At 44.2% G+C, this 26,192-nt stretch overlaps 1 long non-coding RNA gene across 1 annotated transcript; it reads right to left on the reverse strand.

Annotated features, from left to right (window-relative positions):
* Positions 1-20,586: 20,586 nt before the first annotated feature.
* LOC145712986 (uncharacterized) lies at positions 20,587-25,100 on the reverse strand. Its single transcript, XR_014135872.1, has 2 exons — positions 22,443-25,100; positions 20,587-22,402 (listed from the first exon to the last, which is right to left on the reverse strand). It is a non-coding gene; the product is annotated as an uncharacterized LOC145712986 (long non-coding RNA).
* Between the last annotated feature and the right edge of the window lie 1,092 nt (positions 25,101-26,192).

Raw genomic sequence — 26,192 nt, forward strand, 5'->3', positions numbered from 1 at the left:
AGAGGGGCCGGACAGAGTGTGTTTGGACAGCAAGCGGGACTTAACATCTGGAAGTGATAAATTAACAGCTCTGCTTGGAGAATGGGAGGGCTAGAGGACAACCAGAGGGAGAGTTGTTGAGCCCCAGATGACAGAGCTCAGCTTGGGGGGGAGGAACAAAGGCGCTCACCAGAGCCATCTCCCTCACCCATCCCCCAGCCAAAATCCACAAGGGAACCAGTTCCCATCAGTGAACTTGCTTGCACCGCACAAACACCCAACACTGTGCTTCTGTGGATCCATCCCTCCAACGGGTCGGCCTCCCTCCTGGTGCTGCAGGGCCCCTCCCAAAGTGGACCACCAAAGGCAAAGCGAGCTGAGCCTGCCCCTCCCGCCACTATGCACCTTGCGGATCCACCCCGGCTCTTATTCCAGATCCCATAGAAGCAGCACCACAAGCCTGGCAGTGTGCAGGTAGCCCAGACAGGGGCCACACCACTCCAAAGTGAGTCCTGCCACTGGGAGAGGGGAAGATAACGTACACACCAGTCTGACTGTGGCCCCAGCGGTGGCCTGGGGGCAGACATCAGGTCTGACTTCGGCCCGCCCACCAACGCAAGTTACTCCAGACAGCACAGAGGAAGAGCCCTGCAGTTCCACACCACTCCAGGGACTATCCAAAAGGACAAAATGGAAGAATTCTCCTCAAAAGAAACTCCAGGAAGTAGCAACAGCTAATGAACTGATCAAACACTATTTAAGCAATATAGCACAAAATAAATTTAAAATAATAGTCATAAAGTTAATCGCTGGGCTTGAAAACAGTATAGAGGACAGCAGAGAATCTATTACTACAGAGATCAAGGGACTAAGAAACAGTAAGGAGGAGCTAAAAAATGCTATAAATGAGCTGCAAAATAAAATGGAGACAACCACAGCTCGGATTGAAGAGGCAGAGGAGAGAATAGGTGAATTAGAAGATAAAACTAAGGAAAAAGAGAAAGGTGAGAAAAAGAGAGACAAAAAAATCCAGGAGTATGAGGGGAGAATTAGAGAACTAAGTGATGCGATAAAACGTAATAATATACGTATAATTGGGATTCCACAGGAGGAAGAGAGAGGGAAAGGTGCTGAAGGTGTACCTGAAGAAATCATAGCTGAGAACTTCCCTGATCTGGGGAAGGAAAAAGGCATTGAAATCCAAGAGGCACAGAGAACTCCCTTCAGATGTAACTTGAATCGATTTTCTGCACAAAATACCATAGTGAAACTGGCAAAATACAAGGATAAAGAGAAAATTCTGAAAGCAGCTAGGGATAAATGTGCTCTAACATATAAAGGGAGACCGATAAGACTTGTGACGGATCTCTCTACTGAAACTTGGCAGGCCACAAAGGAATGGCAGGAAATCTTCAATGTGATGAACAGAAAAAATATGCAGCCGAGAATCGTCTATCCAGCAAATCTGTCATTTAGAATAGAAGGAGAGATAAAGGTCTTCCCAAACAAACAAAAACTGAAGAAATTCATCACCACTAAACCAGCCTTACAAGAGATCCTAAAGGGGATCTTGTGAGACAAAGTACCAGAGATATCACTACAAGCATGAAACCTACAGACATCACAATGACTCTAAACCCATATCTTTCTATAATAACACTGAATGTAAATGGACTAAATGCGTCAACCCAAAGACATAGGGTATCAGAATGGATAAAAAAACAAGACCCATCTATTTGCTGTTTACAAGAGACTCATTTTAGACCTGAGGACACCTTCAGATTGAAACTGAGGGGATGGAGAACTATTTATCATACTACTGGAAGTCAAAAGAGAGCTGGAGTAGCCATATTTCTATCAGACAAACTAGACTTTAAATGAAAGGCTGTAACAAGAGATGAAGAAGGGCATTATATAATAATCACAGGGTCTATCCATCAGGAAGAGCTAACAATTATAAATGTCTATGTGCCGAATACAGGAGCCCCCAAATATATAAAACAATTACTCACAAACATAAGCAACCTTATTGATAAGAATGTGGTAATTGCAGGGGACTTTAACACTCCACTTACAGAAATGGATAGATCATCTAGACACATGGTCAATAAAGAAACAAGGGCCCTGAATGATACATCGGACCAGATGGACTTGACAGATATATTTAGAACTCTGCATCCCAAAGCAACAGAATATACTTTCTTCTCAAATGCACATGGAACATTCTCCAAGATAGATCACATACTGGGTCACAAAACAGCCCTTCATAAGTATACAAGAATTGAGATCATACCATGCATACATTCGGACCACAATGCTATGAAGCTTGAAATCAACCACAGGAAAAAGTCTGGACAACCTCCAAAAGCATGGAGGTTAAAGAACACCCTACTAAAGAATGAATGGGTCAACCAGGCAATTAGAGAAGAAATTAAAAAATATATGGAAACAAACGAAAATGAAAATACAACAATCCAAACGCTTTGGGATGCAGCGAAGGCAGTCCTGAGAGGAAAACACATTGCAATCCAGGCCTATCTCAAGAAACAAGAAAAATCCCAAATACAAAATCTAACAGCATACCTAAAGGAAATAGAAGCAGAAGAGCAAAGACACCCTAAATCCAGCAGAAGAAGAGAAATAATAAAGATGAGAGCAGAAATAAACAATATAGAATCTAAAAACACTGCAGAGCAGATCAATGAAACCAAGAGTTGGTCTTTTGAAAAAATAAACAAAATTGATAAACCTCTAGCCAGACTTCTCAAAAAGAAAAGGGAGATGACCCAAATAGATAATATCATGAATGGAAATGGAATTATTACAACCAATCCCTCAGAAATACATGCAATTATCAGGGAATACTATGAAAAATTATATTCCAACAAATTGGACAAGTTGGAAGAAATGGACAAATTCCTAAATACCCACACACTTTCAAAACTCAAACAGGAAGAAATAGAAAGCTTGAACAGACCCATAACCAGTGAAGAAATTGAATCGGTTATCAAAAATCTCCCAACAAATAAGAGTCCAGGACCAGATTGCTTCCCAGGGGAGTTCTACCAGACATTGAAAGCAGAGATAATACCTATCCTTCTCAAGCGATTCCAAAAAACAGAAAGGGAAGGAAAACTTCCAGACTCATTCTATGAAGCCAATATTACTTTGATTTCTAAACCAGACAGGGACCCAGTAAAAAAAGAGAACTCCAGGCGAATATCCCTGATGAATATGGCTGCAAAAATTCTCAATAAGATACTAGCAAATCGAATTCAACAGCATATAAAAAGAATTATTCACCATGATCAAGTGGGATTCATTCCTGGGCTGCAGGGCTGGTTCAACATTTGCAAATCAATCAACATGATACATCACATTAATAAAAGAAAAGATAAGAACCATATGATCCTGTCAATCGATGCAGAAAAAGCATTTGACAAAATTCAGCATCCTTTCTTAATAAAAACGCTTCAGAAAGTCGGAATAGAAAGCCATTTATGAAAAGCCCACAGCTAACATCATCCTCAATGGGGAAAAACTGAGAGCTTTTTCCCTGAGATCAGGAACACGACAGGGATGTCCACTCTCACTGCTGTTGTTTAACATCGTGTTGGAAGTTCTAGCATCAGCAGACAACTAAAGGAAATCAAAGACATCAAAATTGGCAAAGATGAAGTTAAGCTTTTTCTTTTTGCAGATGACATGATAGTATACATGGAAAATCCAACAGACTCCACCAAAAGTCTGCTAAAACTGATACATGAATTCAGCAAAGTCACAGGATACAAAATCAATGTACAGAAATCAGTTGCATTCTTATACACTAATAATGAAGCAACAGAAAGACAAATAAAGAAACTGATCCCACTCACAATTGCACCAAGAAGCATAAAATACCTAGGAATAAACCTAACCAAAGATGTAAAAGATCTGTATGCTGACAACGATAGAAAGCTTATGAAGGAAATTGAAGAAGATATAAAGAAATGGAAAAACATCCCATGCTCATGGGTTGGAAGAATAAATATTGTTAAAATGTCAACACTACCCAAAGCTATCTACACATTCAATGCAATCCCAATCAAAATTGCACCAGCATTCTTCTCGAAGTTAGAACAAGTAATCTTAAAATTTGTATGGAACCACAAAAGGCCTCAAATAGCCGAAGTAATTTTGAAGCAGAAGACCAAAGCAGGAGGCATCACAATCTCAGACTTTAGCCTCTACTACAAAGCTGTAATCATCAAGACAGCATGGTATTGGCACAAAAACAGACACCTAGACCAATGGAATAGAATAGAAACCCCAGAACTAGACCCACAAACGTATGGCCAACTCATCTTTGACAAAGCAGGAAAGAATATCCAATGGAAAAAAGACAGTCTCTTTAACAAATGGTGCTGGGAGAACTGGACAGCAACATGCAGAAGCATGAAACTAGACCACTTTCTCACACCATTCACAAAAATAAACTCAAAATGGATAAAGGACCTGAATGTGAGACAGGAAACCATCAAAACCCTAGAGGAGAAAACAGGAAAAGACCTCTCTGACCTCAGCCGTAGCAATTTCTTGACACATCCCCAAAGGCAAGGGAATTAAAAGCAAAAATGAACTATTGGGACCTCATGAAGATAAAAAGCTTCTGCACAGCAAAGGAAACAATCAACAAAACTCAAAGGCAACCAATGGAATGGGAAAAGATATTTGCAGAGGACATATCGGGCAAAGGGCTAGTATCCAAAATCTGTAAAGAGCTCACCAAATTCCACACCTGAAAAACAAATAATCCAGTGAAGAAATGGGCAGAAAACATGAATAGATACTTTTCTAAAGAAGACATCCAGATGGCCAACAGGCACATGAAAAGACGCTCAACGTCGCTCCTTATCAGGGAAATACAAATCAAAACCACACTCAGATACCACCTCACGCCAGTCAGAGTGGCCAAAATGAACAAATCAGGAGACTATAGATGCTGAAGAGGATGTGGAGAAACGGGAACCCTCTTGCACTGTTGGTGGGAATGCAAACTGGTGCAGCCACTCTGAAAACAGTGTGGAGGTTCCTCAAAAAATTAAAAATAGACCTACCCTATGACCCAGCAATAGCACTGCTAGGAATTTACCCAAGGGATACAGGAGTGCTTATGCATAGGGGCACTTGTACCCCAATGTTTATAGTAGCACTTTCAACAATAGCCAAATTATGGAAAGAGCCTAAATGTCCATCAACTGATGAATGGATAAAGAAATTGTGGTTTATATACACAATGGAGTACTACGTGGCAATGAGAAAGAATGAAATATGGCTCTTTGTAGCAACGTGGATGGAACTGAAGAGTGTGATACTAAGTGAAATAAGCCATACAGAGAAAGACAGATACCATATGTTTTCACTCTTACGTGGATCCTGAGAAACTTAACAGAAACCCATGGGGGAGGGGAAGAAAAAAAAAGAGGTTAGAGTGGAAGAGAGCCAAAGCATAAGAGACTCTTAAGAACTGAGAACAAACTGAGGGTTGATGGGGGGCGGGAGGTAGGGGAGGGTGGGTAATGGCCATTGAGGAGGGCACCTTTTGGGATGAGCACTGGGTGTTGTATGGAAACCAATCTGACAATAAATTTCATATATTGAAGACAAAAATAAATAAAATAAAAAAATAAAATAAAAACTGAGAACAAACTGAGGGTTGATAGGGGGTGGGAGGGCGGGGAGGGTAGATGATGGGTATTGAAGAGGGCATCTTTGGGATGAGCACTGGGTGTTGTATGGAAACCAATTTGACAATAAATTTCATATATAAAAAGAAGAAAGGTATTAAAGGAAAGTAATTATATGGAATGATAGATCTTGTCATTGGATAGGCTTAATGTAAAAAATTAACTATCCCAAAATTAATTTATAAATTTAGTCTAGTTCCAATTAAGACTAATGACAATAAAAAGTCTATTCGCTGATTGGACATTTTATTGTGAAGAGTAAAATGACAAAAATACAGCAAAGACATCCCAAAAGAACAATAAAAACAAAGTAGGAGTACATATAACCTTCTCATATCAAGATTTATTATAAAACTATACTGATTTAGGATGGGGGTAGGGAGAGGGAATTCTGGAAAAAATCAAGCCGAACAATTACTAAGGTTCACACAGAAGCAAGCATATTTCATCTATCTACCAGCCCAGGTAGTAAAACTTAGCACAGAATGTGTTACGTCAGTAGAAAGTTAAATTACCCATGAAATAAGGTTGTTTGGGTCCACCTAACAGAGCTTAAAAATCTCTGGGGTCACATTATTTCTAGGTACGTTGACTGCATCACAGGACAATGTTCCAAAACTTTCAAAAGAATACAGACTCAGTAAATCCAGCACCCAACAGCATAACATTGACAATGTTTATAACGCAATAAAAAATTAGCAAGGATGCAAATATACAGGTTTAAAAAAGTGAGCCAGCATGAAAATATAAATCAGTCAATAGAAACAGACACAGAAATGACACAGAATTTCTAGATAAGGACATTAAAATAGCTACTATAAATATGTACCATATGTTCAAGCTGGTAGAGAAAAGCCATGTACAAGGTAAGAAATATAAAAGATATATTTAAAAAGACTCAAACTTCTAGAGATGAAAAATACAATGTCTACGATTAAAATACACTGGACAGCAAATCTCCCTGAAGATTCAGGGAATTATGCTGAGTGAAAAAGCTAGTCACAAAAGATAACTCTATGATTCCACTGATGTACATTTTGAAATGGTGAAAATTCACAAATGAGAGGATGGGTTGGTGGTTACCAGGGCTTAGGGATGGAACACATGTAGAGGGGCAGGAGAGAGGTGGACACGCTTATAAAAGGGCAGCATTAAAGATCCTTGTATTGTTGGAACTATTCAGTATTTTGACTGTGGTGGTGAATACATGAACCTACACAAGTGATAAGATTGCACAGAATGTTACACACACACACACACACACACACACACACACACGCATAGAGCACCAGTAACACTGGGGGCATCTAAATAATGTTGGTAGATTGTATCTATGCCAATATCCTGGTTGTGATATTATACAATAATTTTGCCAAGTGTTAACTTTGGTGAAAATTAGGCAAATAATACAACTGCATGCGAACCAACAATTATGTGAACAGAATTTTCCACTAAAATTATACACTGGGTGGGATTAACAGCAGATAAAGCACTACAGAAAATAAGATTAGCGAATTTGAAAACATCAACAATTAGAAACTACTCAAAAGGGGACACAAGGAAAAAAGATTTTCAAAAATTAAACAGAGTACCAGTTAACTGTAGGTCAACTTTAAATAACATAATCGTAGTCCCCAAAAAAGAGCAGTATGGACATAAAACAATATGTCAGGAAATAATGGCTGAAAATTTTCCAAATTCAATAAAACTAGTAGCCCACTGTTGCAAAAAGCTCAATAAACCCTCACCTCCCCATGCACCATAGCACATCACAATCAACTTGTTTAAAATCAGTAGTAAAGAGAAAATCTTAAAAGCAACCAGACCTACCTACAGGGGAAAAAAGATTTGAATGACAGGAGACTTCTTGGCAGAAACTATGTAAGCCAGAATATAGTAGAGCAACATCCTTAAAACATGTTAAGGACAAAATAGTTAACCTAGATTTCTACTCTGAGGAGGAAGTCTTTCAAAAGCAAAGGCAAAATTAATATTTTTTTCATACATACACAAGCTGAAAGAATTCACCATCACCAGAACAACATTATAGGAAAAGGTAAAGTCTTCAGGCAGAAGGGAAATGATACCAGATGGAAATCTGAATCTACAGAGAATGAAGACCACACTACATTGTTAAAATGTGAGCAAATATGGCAACATTTCTTGAGCTGCTAAATAATTGAATGAGGAGCACCTGAGTGGCTTAGTCCGTTAAGCATCCGACTCTTGCTTTCAGCTCAGGTCTTGATCTCAGGGTCGTGAGTTCAAGTCCCATGTTGGGCTGCACACTGGGCATGAAGCTTACTTTAAAAAAAAAAAGAATTGAATGATTAAAGGAGAAAAAATAATAATGCATTGTAGAGTTTATAACGTATTTGGGAATAAAATGTATATACTAGTACAAGGACTAGGAGAGGGGAAATGAAAATATTTAATCATAAGATTATTGTCTTAATCTGCTTGAGCTGCTGTAAAAAATGCAACAGATCAGGTGGCTTAAACAAAACAAATTTATTTTCTCACAGTTCTGGAGACTGGCAGTCTGACATCAGGGTGCCAGCATGGTCAAGTTCTGATGAGAATTCTCTTTCTGGCTTGCAGATGGTGGCCTTCTCACTATGCTCACATGGCCTTTCTTTGGTGCACGTACATGTGTATGGGCGTGTAGAGAGCTCCTGGTGTCTCTTCTTATAAGGGCACCAATGCCATCATCTAACCCTGATTACCTCCCATTACACTGAGGATTAGGGCTTCAACATATGAATTTAGTTGGGGCCAGGGGAGGGGGGAACACAACCATTCCAAACATAATGATTGTTATACTATACACAAAGCTTTTATATTATTGTTTTAAAGATGTACCCTGTAAACCCTAAAGCAAACACTATAAAGAGTACTGTTAGTAAGACAATATTGGAAATAAAATAGAATCACAAAAAATGTACTCAGTTAAACCAAAAGAAGACAAGAAGGGAGGAAACTATGAATAGATGGGACAAACAAAATCAAAAAGAAGATAAAAGACTTAAACCCAATCAAGTCATTCATTGTACGAAATGTAGATGGTCTAAACACCCAATTAAATTCGCATATTGTCAGAATGGTCTGACGTTCATTGTCATGATCTATGTGCTATCTACAAGAAACTCAATTTTCATATAAAAATATAAATAGAATAAAAGGAAAAGGAAAAAATATATACCACTCTGCTTATGTTACTAAAAAGGAAGATATAATGGTTATATTACTGTCAGACAAGTAGATTTTGTATCAGAGAATACGACCAAGGATTCATAATGATAAATGCATCACTTCATCAGGACATAGTAATTCTAAATACAATAACAGTCAAATACATGGGGCAAGAACTGATAAAACCAGAAAGAGAAATAAACAAATCCACTATTACAGTTGGGAGACTTACCATTCCACTCTCAATAAATGAAAGAACAAGTAGGAAGAAAATAAGAATATACAGGGCGCCCAGATGGCTCAGTTGGTTGAGCGTCTGACTTTTGATTCTGGTCATGATCTCATGGCTCATGAGTTTGAGCCCCACGTCGGGCTCTGTGCTGACAGCTCAGAGCCTGGAGCCTGCTTAGGATTCTGTGTCTCCCTCTCTCTGCCCCTCCCCCTGCTCACGTTCTATCTCTCTCCCTCACTCTCAAAAATAAATTAAAAAAAAATAAGAATATAGAAGGCTTTTAAACAACACTCTCAAATAACCTGAACTAATTGACATTTGTAGAACAACCCGTCAAACAACTGCAGAAATAAGAGCAAACTAAATCAGAAGAATCAAGAATAAATTAGATCCAAACATAATCCGAAGAAAATCGGTAATAAAGACACAGGTAGAAATCAATGAAAAGACAACACACTATTGGCATGAAGATAAACAAAGATCAATGAAATATAATGGAGACTGTAGAAAAAGAGATACACTTTTTTTAAGTGTATAGGGAACATTTACCAAGACGAACTGTATTCTGGGCCATAAAATAAGTCTCAGTTCTGAAGAAACCAAATCGAGCAAAGAAAATTTTCTAACCACAGTGAAATTAAATTGAAAATCTGTAACAGAAAGGTATGTGGAAAATCCCCAAACATTTGGAAAATAAACACGCTCTATATAACCCGTGGATCAAAGAAGAAATCAAAAGGAAATTTTAAAAGTACTCTGAGCTGCATGAAAATGAACATGCAACATGTGAGAGATTTCGTAATTCGGCTAACGCAGTGCTTAATGGGAAATGAACAGCACTGAACACTTCTATTAGGGAAAAAAGATTGGAATGTCAAGTCAATGGGCTAAGTGGCCATCAGAAGAAACCATGGTAAATTAAATCCAAACAATCAAGGGAAAAACAATAAAAAGCAGGACTCAGTGAAAAGATAGTGTATTATTGGTGTAAAGATAAACATGTAGATCAGTCAAACACAATGGGTCATGTAGATTGATCAAACAGAAACATGGGGAATAGCAATGGGAAAAACAGCAATCTAATAAACGCTGGATTGATAGGAAAGCCATGTACAAAAATAAGTAAAATGAGGGGCACCTGGGGTGGTTCAGTCGATTAAGCGTCCAACTCTTGATTTCCACTCATGTCACGATATCACTGTTCTTGAGTTTAAGCCCTGCCACCGGGCTCTGCGCTGACAGTGCAGACCATGCTTGGGATTCTTTCTCTCACCCTCTCTCTCTGCCCCTCCCCCCCCCCCCACTTGCTCTGGGCACGAGCGTGCCCTCTCTGTCAAAATAAATAAACTTAAAAAAAATAAATAAATAAGTAAAATGACTCTTGACCCTTACTTTTTTTTTTTTTAATTTTAAATTTTTTTTTTAACGTTTATTTATTTTTGAGACAGAGAGAGACACAGCATGAACGGGGGAGGGGCAGAGAGAGAGGGAGACACAGAATCGGAAGCAGGCTCCAGGCTCTGAGCCATCAGCCCAGAGCCCGATGCGGGGCTCGAACTCGCGGACCGCGAGATCGTGACCTGAGCCGAAGTCGGACGCTTAACCGACTGAGCCACCCAGGCGCCCCTCTTGACCCTTACTTAACGCCATACACAAAATTTAACTCAAAATGATCAAACACCTAAATGCAAAAGTAAGAACTTCCAGGGGCGCCTGGGTGGCGCAGTCGGTTAAGCGTCCGACTTCAGCCAGGTCACGATCTCGCGGTCCGTGAGTTCGAGCCCCGCGTCAGGCTCTGGGCTGATGGCTCGGAGCCTGGAGCCTGCTTCCAATTCTGTGTCTCCCTCTCTCTCTGCCCCTCCCCCGTTCATGCTCTGTCTCTCTCTGTCCCAAAAATAAATAAAAAACGTTGAAAAAAAAAAATTAAAAAAAAAAAAAAAAAAAAAAAAAAAAGTAAGAACTTCCAGGAGAAAACGGAAGACAAATACTTAGTAACCTGTGTTTAACATAGATTTCTTAAACAAAGCATCATAAGCAGGAACTGTAACAGAAGACAATGGATGAAATGGACTTCATCAGAATTCAAGCCATTTGAGCTTCAAAATACAACATTACGAAAATGAAAAGAGAAGCCAACGACCGGGAGAATATATTTCCAAAGCATATATGCAACAAAGGACTTGTATCTAGAATATATAAAGAACTCTTACAGCTCAGTGATAAGCCGAAATAGCTTAATTTTTTAACTGCCCAAATATTTTAACAGGCACTTTCCCAAAGAAAATATATGAATAACGTGACACACACAACAAGACTCTAAGCATCATTAGTCATTAAGAAAATGCAAACTAAAACCCCAATGAGATACCATGACATACCCACTAGCATGGCTAAAATTGAGAAGACTGACTACCCTAAAAGATGGCAAGAATTTGGGTCAGTTGGAACTCCCTTACACTGCTTGTGGGAATGCAAAATGGCACAACCAATTTGGAAAACAGTTGGGCAGTTTCTTAAAAGGTTAAACATAACATCTACTCTCTGGCTCAGTTATTCCACTACTAAGTATTTAACCAAGAAAAATGCAAGCATGCGTACAAAGACTAAGACATGAACGTTTATGGCAGCTTTCTTTGTAATTGCCAAAATCTGGAAAATAACAGAATGTCCACTACCAGGTGAATCAAGAAATTATAGTATATCCAGAAGATGGAATACTACCCAGCAGTAAAAAAGGATACAAAGTATTGATACAAGCAATGATGGATGGATCTCAGAATGATTATGCTGAGTGAAAGAAGGCAGACAAAAAGAGTCCTACTTTACAATTCCATTTATATGAAATTCTGGACAACGCAAAGTGATCGATAGCAATAGAAACCAGTTTAGTGGTTACCGGAGGGAGAATGGATTACAAAGACATGAAGAAACTTTTGGTGGTGGTGAATCTCTTCCTTATTTCTGATTGTGGCAATGGTATCATGGGTCTATGCATATGTTAAAACTCATAGAATTATACACTTAAGGTAGGTGCAGTTTATTTTATATAATTACACCTCAGTGAAACTGGGGGAAACGAGCAACAAAGATTATAGTTCATCTTGACTAGGTGTGCCATCGCCGTAAACTATTTCCTTGATCATGTCAGATCACATTCAGAAGAAATGTGTGTTTCTTTAGGAAAAATGCTCCTTGTTCCAATTTACTCTCCATGTTTTTCAATACAATTGCGATCCATCTTCAGAAGCGACAAAAACCGAAAAGAGAGACTATCCGACATGCACACCTGACGGATCTCTTCTACGTAAGCTAGGAACTTCCTTTGTCTTGGCCTTGAGATTTATCTTGCGTCTGGGGAGGACCTGCTCCCTGAGACACTCAAGAGCTTACAAATCCTGTCTGGTGTGAAAGTAGATTGAGGCAAGCTGTGGATCTGGTGAAACGATATTTGACTTCCACAGCCGGAGAGAAAGCGGATCCTCACAAAGAGTGTAGAGCGGAAAAATGGAAGTGACTAGATAGAACAGGAAAACATTCTGCTGAAAACACCAATCAGTCCAGAGACCTGTGCAGGGTATCATGCAAAACTGTCCACTGCTCCACCCCCCCTCTGCCCTGCTGCCATCAACCTCACCCAGCATCAGCACTGGCTCCCACCACAGTCAGAGCACAGTAGACCCATCAGTACAAAAAGAAGACAGGGTTGGTGGGGTCCCCTTGGCGAAGTTCTCATCGTATTTCCTGTTGTAAATGGAATGCAAGACTGCTCACAGGGATAGAACGGCTCTCTCCCTGGAACAGATTCCACAGTGACCCACCTCCCTCTTTTATGGAATCTGGCAACTGAAAACCCCAATAGCTCTAAGGCAAAAATTATATCCGCCCAACTCATCAAGCCTGCACTTGGCCACACAAGGCGTTTCTTGGCCACGTGACTGCTCGGAAAGCAGCATAAGATGCACTCGTGATCAGTGAGGCAGCTGGGCAAGTTTGGCGGGGTCTCCTAGGAAGAAAGCAATTGCTGCTCATTCCTGCAACATGTATTTCCTGAGGGCCCACAATGTGCCAGGAGTGTTAAGGACAGAAAACACATCTTTGACCAGACAGGCGATAATCCCTGGCCTTGATCCTTGCGCTCTCTGACATGTCCATAGTAACTACTCAGGTACCCTGAAGGAGACCCCTCTGAATGCTGTAAACACTGCCAGGACAGAAGGCAGGCAGGGCTGACCAGAACGGCCCTCCATGTCTTTAGTGATATCACTAACTCACTGAATTTGAATGTCAATTATCTGAATCAGCAAAACATTTATAGTCTGGGAGGTGGGGGGAGAGTGGGAAACAGAAGCAACCCAATAGAAAAGGAGACAAAAGACAGGAGCAGAGATTCAGAAGAGGAGAAACAGGAATGATTCAAAACCCAGAATACGCAAAGATCAGCATCCTCCTTCCTAATCAAGAAACAGAAATTAAAGAAAACCTAACTTACCGTTTAACAGCAGACAAAAATGTAATAAAGTTAACGATACCAAAGCGCGGAGCAGAGAAAACTCTTTTAAATCGTAGTCAGAATATAAATGCCTATGTCCACTTGGAAAAACGGTTTGACAGGACCCTCTAAAGTTGAACACATACATCTCCTGAGACCCAGGAATAGTTCTGCTAGCTATGTCCCCAGAGCAATTCTTGTACCAGTATATCAGCAGAAATGTATAATTTCATACCAGCACTGTCTTAATGGCAGGAAAAAAAAAACTGCAAAGAGGATAATGGCCATAGTCAGGAGAGAAAGTAAATACAATAAGGTGTGGTCACACAGTGGAACGTTATATAGCAGTGAAAATGAACTATGGCTGCATGGTTCCACATGAATGAATCCCAGAAATAAAGCAGTCAATGAAAAAAAAACAACAAACAAATCTCAAGGCCACATCCCAGTTATCAGTGCCCACATCATACTGGTTGTTAAATATTTTGAATATTACCCCTCCAAAAACCTCTGAGAAAGGCTGAGGATTACAATATAACCACAGATTTCAATTCCTTGCCATGACAGAAAAGGAACAAAGGCTTGAAAGTTAAGGCTACTGATAGTGTTCTATTTCTCCTACTTGTCTGAGAGTACATATGTCTCATGTTATTGTTCTTTGATTCTAAACATATTTGTGTGTGTGCATACACACGCATGTGCTCTTTGGTTTGGGGCTGTTTCTTTTTTTCCTCTGCGTGAATACACGTATGTTTCTCTACGTTGCTTTGTGCACATATCTTGTGCGGTAGCCAGCCTCCAAGATGGCCTCCCCGGTCTTGCTATCTGGCATTGGCACCCCACTGCATGTCCTCTCCCCCACAATAAGCACAGCCAGCTATCACTGCAGAAATGACAGGGTGTGGTTTCCACGTCTTGGTCATAAGTAAATTCTCACCCATCTGAGAGAAACCAGCAGTCACATTGTGAGGAACCTCAACCTTACCAGGGGATCCTTGCAGTAAGGAACACGGCCTCCCGCCAACAGCCAGCAACGAACTCGCCAGCCATGTGCGTGAGACACGTTGCAATCGGATCTGCTGGTCCCAGGAAAGCCTGCAGCTTTCCTGCAGGAAAAGTCATCTTATTCCTGACCCACAGAAAATGGGCGAGATAACAAATGGTCATTATTGCCTTACAACATCTAAGTGTTGGGGTGGTTTGTTATTGGATAACTCATAGATCTGGGACCATGGGAGCAAGGCCCTACAATGTGGGAGCAGGTGTGAGCCTGGCAGCGGGCAGCAGCTGGCAGGACTTTAAGAAGGGTTAACGAGACCCTAGAGGACTTGGAACAAACATTAGCAAAAGCTCAGTGACATTTGAGGAAGCTTCCTGTGAGGGCTTCAAGGAAGCAGAGGAGATTATTATTGGAAATGACGGATTGCGTAGTGGCAGAAAGTTTATCAACACTGTCATCTACAGAATGTGGGACATATTGAGTGTACCTAATGAGCTGAGTGACGTAACTGAATTCTGAAGGTGCACTGCTTTCTTCTTACTGCTTATACTAAAATGCAACAGGGCAGAGATAAGCCAGAAGAAGGACTATTAAACAGGAGGGATCCAGGAATGGTTGCGTTTGAAAACCCCCAGTCTCTCTCCAGACAGCAAAGCATGCTAAAATTAAGAAATGGCTCATAGCAAAAGTCAAATCCAGGGCCCTCCCAAGAAAACATGGTCTAAAGGTGAAGCTGAGAGTGTAACTGAAAAATCCTTGGTTATAACCTCAAACCGTTCAGCCCCTCGCTGTCTGGGACTTCTAAGTACTTTGAAGGTGTTGCCTTTCAGGTGTCTCAGTTGATAGCAGCCTAAGGTGGGGATAAAGTCTTGAAGAGGTTTGTGGGCGTGGCTTTTGTCCAATGGGATAGACCCACTGTGGTAGGAGACCCGCAAAAACTTTAAGAGAATTGCTTTGGCAGAAACACCACCAGTTTGGACTGAAAAGAACAACAGAAGTTCAAAATGAAAAGTAGACTTTGGGCCTCAAACAGCTACAGACAGGAAGACTGGGACACTACTTGGTTGCCAGCAAAGGCCTCCTCTCACGGGTAAGGAAGGACGATTCAAGGTAGAAATAGGGACCAGAAGGCAAAGCCAAAAGGCAAGGAGACTCATTCCAAGGCAGGAGGAGGACTGAGTCCTAGAAGTTTTTTAAATGTATCCCGATGGATTTCAGAATTGCTATGGGCCAGTGACTCCCATATAGCCCCCTTCTTCCCGGTTTTTGGACAGGAATGTCTATAGCAGTTATCCTGCGCCGGCTGCCCCATCACTGAATGTTGGGTGTGAGAGGCAAATAACTTGTCTCTTTACTTCACAGATCTTCAGACTGTGAGGAACTGGGCCTCATTTCGATAATGAGACCCTGGGTTCTTGGAGGAGATCCTTCGGTGGGATGAAACCCTTAGGGGGCCTTGAGAAGAGAGGTGTATATTGCATGTGCAAAGGACATGAGTAACATTGGGAGGCCAGAGGGTCAACTTCGGTGGCCAGCCTCCAAGATGGCCCCCAGTGCTCCTCAACTCCTGGTGTTCATGCCCTTGTGTCTTCCCATTTCACAGTGAGCAGGCCCTGTGTGTGGAACCAATAGAAATCACAGCATATGCCTTCCAAGACTAGGTCATCAAAGACAATTTTGAGTTCCCCTGAGCTCTCCTGTAACACTCATTTTGAGGGAAGCTAATGACCATGCCATCAAAACATGCAAGCACCCCTGAAGGGGGGTCCATATAGCAAGCAACTAAGGGCTCCAGCCAACAGCCAGCCCCCACCTCATGGTCATGCAAGTGAGACACCTTGTTGTTGTAAGCATCTAAGTTTTGGGGTAACTTCTTACACAGTCATAGATAACTGATAGACTTTGGAACTCAGTAGTAGGGCACTACAGAAACAAAAACCTAAGATGCAGGGGCAGCTGTGGATTTGGCAGTAGGCAGAAGCTGGGTCCTCCACCCCCTCCACAAAGCTTTCTGACAACTGCAGGGCTGGCCCAGGCCTTGACTACAACCTTGTGAGCAATTTCAAGCTAAGCCACTCCCAAATCCCTGACCCCTCCCCGCAAATCAGTGTCAGACAATAAATACACCCCTGAGCATTGTTTAAAGCCACTGAGCATTGGGGTAATTTTTCATGCAGCAACAGATAATATGTCTCATAGGAATCAGTTTACAAGAGAACAGGTTTACTGAAATGCAAGGGAGACGTAGAATAGAGTCAGGAATCAGTAACAGAGACGGGGCACGTGGGTTGGAGACTTGTTTTACACAAATAAGATCAAACTGCACTTTTCTATTCTGTAGCCTAGCGTGCACCCGAAGCTTCTGTGATTTTTCAGAGGAGAAGGACATGCTACGTCAGTTGTATGTTTTTGAAGAAAGCAATTTTTGAAGGAACGGCCACTGAAAATTATATTCTGGGTGGTTTGCAAACGGAAACACTTGCTCCAGTGAAAGAAGAAAAGCAGCGTGGAGTGGGATGCCCTACCAGAAAACAAAATGGAAATAGGACTTCCACTCATCACCTTAAACATACCATAATTAATAAAATGAATCCGTTAATAGTTTCATTTTATCAGTAATACAAACTTTGTAAAAATCTATCTATGTGACTATGGCACTGGTAGCTTCATCTCCCTGTGCTTCTTTCCAGATTTTTACTCAAATGCATATAATTTTCAGTGGTTAAAATCAAACATACAATGTGTATTCTTTGCTCACTTAATATCCCATCCCATAGGGTTTTTTTGTGTTGATCCACAGACTATATTTATTGTTATCATGAATGTATATTTTCAAGTATTTTAAAGGCCCCTTCAAGTATCTTGTAAAATGTATAAATTTCTTACGTCACACTGACGTGTGCAAAGAAAATGTGGGGTTTTTTTAATCTTCTGAAACTACTTGAATATTCTCAAGACCCTACACCTCCGTGAGAACAGGGACAACTTTCAACCTGACAATTTATGTCGCCACGGTCCCTGCCCAATGATATGAGCTCTTGTGGGTGACTTTTGGGGGTGTGTAAGAGTGACCATGTTCTCCCACTCCCTTGCTCTTATCCAAGAGGGAGTCAGCACTTGGAGGGGTCCTGGTGCCCTCATGGCATCGGAGGCCTGCCCATGCCTTCACCTCGGACTCCACCTTGGACTGGACTTGCTGGCTGGGGTGCACATTGGGGGGGGGGGGGGTCACTTAGCAGGGTGGGCTGGTCTGGCCCCTAGCATCCAGCTGGGAAAATGAGCCTTTCCTTCAGCGTGGGCATTCCTCTCAAAGGGCCTGTCCACTGGCTCATGCTGATACACCCCTGTTCAGCCCTTGCTGGCACTAGGGGCCCCTTGGGGTCCCCTGTCACAATTACAGTACAACCCCCACCCCATCCCTTCTCCAGGCAACTCACCCGGCCACCTTCATCTACAGGGCCCCTTCGCCACCCCCACTTTGGCAGCTGTCACGCCTCTGTGGATGTGGGTGCATGTCTGGGCCCCAGCCCCCTAGGCCACACAGGAGCTGATGGGGTGCAGGCATGCCGACTGGTGCTTTTCCTATTCATACACCGTTCCATCCACCCTAATAAATGTCCCCCGACCCTCCACCTACAGTTTGGAACTGAAAACAAGGCCAAGTTCCCTCCACTTTTGCTTTTTATAGCCAACCTACCCAAGACACCTTCCTCTCTGCTCTTGCTTCCCCCTCCTTCTGTCCCCGTCTCAACAGGAGAGGGTGTGGAGCAAACCAGAAAAGCATCTAGGACAGAACCCAAAGGAAAGACGAAGGTGGCAGGACCCCAAACACCAGAAGTAAACAGCCAAAGAGAGAGGAGAGAAACCGGTAGCATCCAGTGTAACCATTAGTCAAGCGAGGAGAGAGAGGCTTGTGGAGGGAGAGCGGAACCATCTAGCCTTGGGAAGACAAGAAATGCCAAGTATCCACTGGCCTTAGCAACATGGAGGTCAGTGCGGACCGTTTCAGGGAGTGGAATGGAGGGAGAAAACCACACTGAACAGGGGGTGAGTGGGGAAAAGGCCCTCAGGGAGACAGTGAATGTAGACACTGCTCTCAAGACATTTGGCTGTGAACGCGAGGAGACGGAAGATACAGAATGGGGATGTGTCCTCCAGGGAGAGGCTTATTATTTTTTTGGATGGGGCAGACATGAATAAGTTCAATACTAGTGGGAGCAGGCCAGCCATGAGAGGGAGGCTGGCAGTGTAGGGGCATTCTTTACCAATAGCTTCTGTCTTCCTCTGTGAAGCAGGAGGGAGGCAGATGCGTCTGTGAAGAGTATGGTAACAGGCGACAGGATCAAAGGACTGGGGCAGGGAAGCTTTGAAAGAGCTCTCTTGCTCAATGGAAGGGAACGCTGTGTAGGGATGCACACAGGAATTGGGAAGGAGTGCTGGATGCCCAGGTGACCTCAGCCAACGTTGAGTCTATAGGGTCAGTGACCAGGAAGGAAGCATGTGTGCCCGCGCGCGTGTGTGTATGTGTTCAGTCACAGACGTGGCCATCCATCCATCACGTCAGATCACGTCACCCAACCAGCCATGCCAGGCCATGCACGTGCTTTACCGCAGTAGGTCCAGTAAATGTGCTACTTGGATTATAAATTCCTGGAAGGCAGGGATGGTGCTGCCTCCAATAGACACAAAGCTGGAAGGATCCTTAGAAATCATCTAGTCAAACGACTCTATTTTTCACAAGGAAAAACCCAGCTTAGGGAAGGAGCCAGGAATCCAAGGCTGACCTCCCCACTGCTAAGCCCAGCACCCTTTCCTCAGCACCAGCCACCCCCGTTTCCCTCAGGGCACACTGCCCCTGATTTGGCTTCTAGGTAAGTGTGGCTTTTCAAAGGACACCTTCGCTGAGTGCCTGGGTCTGGTAAAATTGTAAAGCAGAAATACCATTTGATTTCTAAAGCAACACGGCCTCCCCCAGTCATGCTAAGCGACTTACTAAAATAAAACCTACAGCTTTGGAGAGGCGGCCCAAGGGACATTAACCTACGTCTTCGCATTCCCAAGAGGCTAAGTTTCTAGATTCATGAGAAGCCATTTCTTCTTCCATTAATGTGACACAGAGCGGGTTAAACCAACCCTCTCTGCGGTTCTGAGTGAAGCCAGCAGAGGGCGCTCTACACCGCTGTGTATTACCTTGCCAGCACCTGTTTTCCTCCAGGATGAAATCATTCCCGTGGCATGGGTCACGTTTTATACAGATGGACCGCACTTCTCGGCTCACCTCTTATTAATTCAACAGTAGAAAGGTGATGGAGAGGAAAAGAGGAGAACGGGCAAGCTGGGTCTGGACAACGGGAAAATTATGAGGGTGCTGCTCTTTATCTACTAAAAGCTGATAGAAAAGAGAATTTGCTGATGTCACAAGTAAAAGGGAAATTTTGTTAGCAAGTTCAGTGTCTGGTCTTTACAGCTGAGCAACTCTTCTGAAAATCCGAGGAGTTCCGTACATCCAGAAAGTACTCAGTGGGAAACCCTGGGAATACAAACACATAGGAGGCGTCGTCCCACTCTTCAAGGAACTGAGGACGTCAAGGGGAAAGAAGACATGGGGTCCAGAGTGCTCCTGAGGGCAGTTCAAGGCGATTCTGCCTCATCTACTCTGCAGAGCTAGAGTGGAAGTTTCCCTGCCAGGAATCAGAGGTGAGACCAGCCCCGTTGTGAGGAGTCGGAAGTCAAGAGGGAGACTGCAGCAGTGATCGTGTTTATGAATAACTAGTATCCTTCTATCTACTCCCTAATCGTAACTCTGAGGCACAAAGTTTATATCCCTCATAAATGAATTCACTGGAAGTCCCACAGCACTAAACCACAGCTTCCAGATCAACACTACTCCCTCCCACAAGGGCTTCAGGCCCACTAGTGGGGCATCTCAACCAGACACAGCTCAAAACTAGGCCATTCACCAATAGAGTGGTTTGCGACAGATTTTATTCCAGACTTTTAAATCCCTTGAATCTCTGTTTTCCTCCAGGATGAAATCCCAGGAGGGGATTCCTTCCTAGGAGGGCCAGTGTCCCTTAAATAGCTTCTCATAGAAAGCTGTCTGTGAATGGCAAGACTTCATTCATTTTTGCAGCTGAGTGGTTTTCCAGTGTATATATACCACTTCTTTGAATTTAAGAAACAAAGTAAATGAACGCAAGGGGGTGGGGGAAGGGGAAAGAGGCACACCAAGAAACAGACTCTTAATTGTAAAGAACAAACTGATGGTTACCAGGTGGGGGGTGGGGGGGTGGGAATGCGTGAAATAGGTGATGGTGTTTAAGGATGGCACTTGTTGTGATGAGCCCAAGGAGATGTATGGAATGATGAATCACTATGTTGTAGACCTGAAACTGACATTACACTGTATGTTAACCAACTGGAATTTAAATAGAAATTTGGAGGAAAAATTGTCTGTGGTTTGTCCAGGTATAGAGCACATTTAGCAAACTCAAGCCTCCAGATGTGGCCCAGAGAATGTTACCATCTTTTCTACAACAAAGGAGCACAGACAAGAGATAGGGCCAGTTTCCCCCTCTGATATGCATGCATTTGGGGCCTTCCTGTGCCAATGAAATCGAGCTCTGCCTCCCACCCCTCCCCACCCCCATCCCAATGTACAACTACAAAAAACAAGAAAATGTACTTTGTTCTAAAGGGTATGGGGGCGCCTGGGTGGCTCAGTTAAGCATCTGCCTTCGGCTCAGGTCATGATCTCACCTTTCATGGGTTCAAGCCATGCTGTTCAAGCTGTGCTGACAGCTCAGAGCCTGGAGCCTGTTTCGGATTCTGTATCTTCCTTTCTCTCTGCCCCTCCTCCACTCACAATCTCTATTTCTTTCTGTCTCTGTGTGTGTGTCTCTCTCTCAAAGATAAACATTTTTTAAAAAATTAAAAATAAATAAAAAATTAAGGGTATGGGCTTTGTCGCTTCAGCTATGAGGTCATGGGCATTCGCAGAAAGCGATTTCTTTTTTTTAAGCCAAATTTGAGATCTCTCAACAGGGGGCAGAGAAAAGTAGTTTGTGAAAACGTTTTGAACGGAAAAGCTAAGAAGGTGGGAACAGTGTCTCAGATACTCATTAGTATACTTGAGCCCAGGACGACCTTCGGTGATAAGGCAGGAACATTGTGCCTCAAATATCTGCACACGCTCTTGAGAAAGTGACCACCGTCTGTGCTGCTGGTTGAGGTGGCCAACTTCTCAGGGAACATTTAGGAGCTGGCTAACTCCTCTGGGTCATCTTTGTATCATGGAACCTGGTAAATACCTCCAAATGTCCCCCCACCCCTCCAGCATTTCTTGCCACCATGTAGTGGGTGAACTTATCTCAGACGTTTCATCGGAGGCCACCAGTCAGGAACTCCATCAGATCCTGCCCACCACCTTATCCGAACCAAAGTGCGGCCATTTCTTGTACACCCTCAGCCTCTCCTTGCGAGCTCTCTTCCCAGCAGCCTGCGGACATTCTCCTGTCTCTCCCGCCGTGCGCCTCCCCAGTGGCCCCTGCCGCCAGTGTGACATCCCCATCTCTCCTGTCTCAGCCTCCCTCTGATTCATGCCCACTCACCGTTTGCTTTTCCTCAGCCCCCACTACTTCTCCCGCCCTCCCCAGTCGGCCTGCCCTCCGCTAAAGCTCTCCTTTAGGTCAGCAATGACTTTGCCTCTTGATAAACTTGCTGCCTGGAGGGTCTCGATCTTCTGGACCTCTCAGAAGCCTTGGGCACCGTTAACCATTTTGTTCCTTCTTGAAACACTCTTCCCCCGGCTTCCTGAGTGACCACTCTCTTTGTTTCCCTTCTGAATCTCCGGCCAGTGTTTCTGAGTTTCCTCTTGAGAGCTCTTCCTTCTCCTCCAAAGCTTTAAACATCGGAGTTCACCGAGATGCTGTCCTAGACTCCCTTCTCTCTAGGGGCTCTCCTTCGAAGGTCGAACCACTCCCGTGGCTTCACAGAGATTCATAATGTCCCGATCCCTAACTCCAGGCCAAATCTCTGCTCCATTTCCAGTCCTCCCCATGAGCTACCTAATTTGCCTCTCCACGGGAGGATTGCACATCGCCCCAGCCTCTGCAAATCCAGAACGCACACATGGCTGGGTCTCTTCCTTGCACACAAACAGCTCCTCCCTCTCCGCCCTGCTCACCTCCATGAAATGGCAACTCGGTGCCGAAGCCCTTCGCGCTAAAACCTGGAACTCATCCTTGACCCTTCCCTGTACCTCCCCACTTGCACCCAACAGGTCAGGTCGTTGAGCTCTGCCAGTCCTGTCTTCTAAATATCCCCAACCCGTCGACTTTTCTCCATTTCCGCCCCCTCCGTCCTACCCAAAGCACCTGTAACTTTCACTGTAGGACACTCCCAGAAACCTCCTAGGGGTTTTCCCCTGTGCACATGCTGCCACACGGCAGATGGTAGTGAGAACCCAGCTTCCGTTTCAATCACCGAAGACGTGATCCTTAGCATGGTGCCGGGAGCAACCTGGCCCCAGCCTCCACGTGCTCTCACGCCCATCTAACCCTCCCCTTGGATGCCGGGCCCCAGGCTCACGGCTGAACTTCCTGTCATCTTGGACACCAAATTCCTCGCAGCCAGGAGTCTTCTGCCATGGCACCTGCCCTGCCCAAGACACTCTTCTCTCCTGCCCTGCCCCTCCCCTCCTCCCTCCTTCATGCTTTCCTCCTCTGCCCAGCCCAGCCTGGCCAATTCCGCTCACACTTTAGTGTCTCGCCTTTAACATTACTCCCACAGGGACATTTTCCTGATTGCCACTAGCCCCAGAAGACATTATAACCTTCTATATATTTACAGCATTTCTCCACAGCACCAGACGGGTAATTAAAAAGTTACTTAATAATTGCGAAGTGGGTATGTGCTCTCTTAAACTACAGACTCCAGGAAAGCAGAAACCTGTGCCTGGCTTTGCTCACTCCTGTCTCCCCAGGACCCAGTGCAGCGCTGGTATTAGAAGACACTCAATAAATATTTGTGGAAATGAATGAATGAACCCTCAACTCACACTATCATGTGGATGAGAGTCACAGCAGAGCCTCTTAGGCACCTCTTCAGAGCCCCGAGACCTCATGAGTCCTGGAGCCTGCTCTTCATGGGCTCTGAGGAGGATGGGCATGCATCCCAGTTTGTCCAGAGCAATCCCAGTGTATGCCTGTTGTTCTGACATAATTATTGTGTCCCCTTTCACTCTCAAAGGGGTTCCTGGTCTGACCTTTAAAGCCACGATCAGCAGTACACCAACCATCTCGATGTAGGCACAACCTGACAGTGCTGCCCACATGCCTCTTGTCCCCAACCCTGGAGAGGTCACTGTTCTATACCACCACGCGTCCACACCAACACATGAGTGGCTGGCGCCCAGAGTGTAAGGGAGCTGTCCCCCCAGTAGGAGACCCAAACCAATGCGTGGATTCTCCCCCTTTCTCATTGCCAACGGAACATCCTAGGGCTTGGCCGGTGTAGCCCCTCAAAAGCATGGTCCTGTGGACTGGGACATCAGTCATGATCAAGAACAAGTTCCCGGCTATGGACTCCCTTGCCTCATTCCTCTTTATCCCCGGCCCCTCTTCCTTCTGCGTCCAGCTTTGATCTCTAGAGAACCCAGGCTATTTCCACGGTGCCCCAAAGGGAAGAATTAAATTCAAACAGCAGGGAGAGAGCCAAGTATGAGAAGATGCATTTGGGCTGAGTAAAAGACCTGCCTAACACCAAGCTTAAGCCTGTCTTTCTTCAGAGGTAATGAGTTCTCTGTCATCAGAAGTGTTCTCAGACAGAACACCAGAAGGGAATTTCAGCACCAGGTAGGGCTGGGCAAACGTCTAGCTGCCTTCCTCCCCGAGAGCCCCGTGGTTCTACATCGAGTAAAAAATTATCTCCCACATTTATGTGGTTCGAGACAGTGTGGATAAACAGCTCTTTGGTTTGCAAACCTTATCCACAGAGCTGGATGTTTTCCACAAATATTCGTGCTTACCGCGGGCCCATGTAAAAGTATAATGGCCGAAAGATCCAGACTTTAAGATAATGAAAAACACACATAATTTCCCAAACACTCCCAACTGGCATAAACATGCACAATCCATCTAAAAAACAGGATCCTGACCACCCCATTGGCTGATGGGGTGGTAACAATTCAACTTTTTTTTTTTTTTTTTCAATGTAACAATCCTAAAGTCGCCAATTCATTTCATTTTTAAGTTCGTTTGTCTCAGGCCTCGGACCGTCAAACGATAAACTTCAAGTCAACCTCCCCTACGACTAGTAAGGCGTTTAGGATCGCTTTCAAACGTGAGGTTAATTTCCTTTCCCGGGGAAGGTTCGCCCTGAAGCACGGTGTGGATGCGAGGACAGTTGCCACGTGGCCTCAGCGCCTTGAACTTGGGGGAAGGGAAAGGAAACGAGTCCTGAGAGTGCGCTGGCGGCCACGAAGCCTACCCCCCCCACCCTCTCCCACCCCCCTCCCCCACCCCCCCACCCCCCCTCCCTCACCCCCACCCCCCCCACCCCAGCCTCCGCCGGGGCAGACAGATTCATCCACCTAAGACGTGTACAAAAGGAAGCCCAAAGGTCGTGGGCCCTCGGGGTTGCCGACGCAGAAGTGGTTGGCTGCATCTGTCAGGAAAGGACCACTGCATTGGGGGGGGGGGGGGCGCGGTGGCAGCGCTGTTGTTTACACAAACGGCACTCGTGGCCGGACCCTGACCGCAACCAGAGGGAGGGGCCCGCACGGTCCTGCCAAGGGGACCAAGAAGTTAGGCCAGGGCGTCAGGATCCGGGGCCAGCCGCGTGTGCTAGACAGGGAATGGGAGGGAGAAACCTACTTGAACAAGACGCCGTGACTTGACCTGGGGGCGGGGAGCACCCAGCACCCTGGATAGAAGGCTCAACAGGACTGTTTCAGAGCCTCCAGCTGTGACCTGAGAGCACGCTCACTAGCTGGGCCCCCGGGGAAGATTCACCAGGAATGGAAGGAAGAGGAATGAGTAGGTGGGAACCAGCAGAGGCACGGTGGGAGCAGCTGAGGAAGGCACGCTGGCACTTTTTCCAACCCCAGGCACTTTGGGCATGTGCCCGCATCTTATTTTCTATCCATGTTCACAAGGAATACGCCTTAAAGCCATCCAGAAACACACACACACACCCCCTTAGGAAGCATACGATTCGTGCTTTTGAAGGGTATCGGCTGAAGCATTCGTTCAAACAATTTCGGGAATCAGCTTTTCCTTTCCCTCCACGGAGTCTGTGTTGAAATTGTGCACCACGATGTGGCCCGGAATTAAACTTTTACTTTTGTCTTTTTTTTTTTTTTTTTTTTTTTTTTTCAGAATTAAACTTTCTTTGCAGAATTAAACTTTTGCCCATCGGTTGCCCTCCTCACCTCCATCACCAGGTTGCTTTTCAAGGTCAGTTCTCACGAATGAACGATGCGGCACGTTGAGAGCATTCACTTGAGCAACCAGCAGGGAACAGCTGGGCAGGACCCAGCTGGGCACCTCTACTCGCCAGCTACGGGGTTCTTCT

The sequence above is a fragment of the Panthera onca genome, chromosome D3, assembly GCF_046562875.1.
Source record: "Panthera onca isolate mPanOnc1 chromosome D3, mPanOnc1 haplotype 2, whole genome shotgun sequence".
NCBI lineage: Eukaryota > Metazoa > Chordata > Mammalia > Carnivora > Felidae > Panthera > Panthera onca.